The following is a 940-nucleotide window of genomic DNA, read 5'->3' as shown; positions in this document are numbered from 1 at the left end:
AGACATCGGGACAATCAATGAGAACATCATCAACATTTCTCTATATCTAGCTAGCTAACTAGGTAACTATCCATCTGTCCATCCATTATCACTGTATCTTTGCCTCTTTCTGATTAAACTTGTTTAAAAATAATGATTAAGATGCTGGGTCTGGTGTAATAGCGTAGTGGTTAAAGTCCTCGCCTTGCATACTCAGGATCCCATATGGCCACCCATTATGGTCCCGGCAGCCCTGCTTCCCATTCAGCTCCCTTCTTGTGGCCTGTGAGAGCAGTCGAAGATGGCCCAAGGCTTTGGGACCTTGCACCTGCATGGCAGATATGGAGGAGGTTCCTGGCTCCTGGCTTCGGATTGGCTCAACTCCAGCCATTGCGGCCACTTGGGGAGCAAATCATTGGACGGAGGATTTTCCTCTCTGTCTCTCCTCTCTGTCTTTCCTCTCTGTATATCTGGTTTCCAACAAAAATAAATAAATCTTGAAAAATAAATAAATAAATAAATACAAATAATGATTAAGATGAACATAACATTGTGCTTGCCTTGGCAGCACACATTAAAAAAATTGGGATGATACAGAGAAAATTAGCATGGCCCCTGTTCAAGGATGATGAAAAATGAATGCAATATGATATGAACTTAGGAAGTAATATCAGCTTCTATCGAATTATGTTTCAGGTCGAAATATATAATTTCCCAATTATTAAACACTATGAACAAAATGGCAATGTCATACACAACGAATAATGTAATTCTCGAAAGTTCTGCACAATACCACAGGAATACATAGTCAAAAATAAAACAAAGCCATTTTCAATAAAGCAGTCCAAGCAACACAGTCCATACTCAGAATCCAGTAATAAGAAATTTTTTAGCCACAGTAATTATTGAGCAGCTGCGTCCTATTTACTGTTTCTTTCTTCTCTGAACTTCCAAATAGGAC

At 39.1% G+C, this 940-nt stretch overlaps 1 non-coding gene across 1 annotated transcript; it reads left to right on the top strand.

Moving 5' to 3' along the window:
- Positions 1–531: 531 nt before the first annotated feature.
- On the top strand, positions 532–638 carry LOC121166195. Its single transcript, XR_005885358.1, has one exon. It is a non-coding gene; the product is annotated as a U6 spliceosomal RNA (small nuclear RNA).
- Positions 639–940: the final 302 nt, after the last annotated feature.

Source organism: Ochotona curzoniae, unplaced genomic scaffold (assembly GCF_017591425.1).
Source record: "Ochotona curzoniae isolate NIBS_2020 unplaced genomic scaffold, NIBS_Ocur_1.0 contig_908, whole genome shotgun sequence".
NCBI lineage: Eukaryota > Metazoa > Chordata > Mammalia > Lagomorpha > Ochotonidae > Ochotona > Ochotona curzoniae.
Note: the sequence above shows the minus strand (reverse complement) of the source record. Positions and strands in the feature narration are given on the sequence as shown.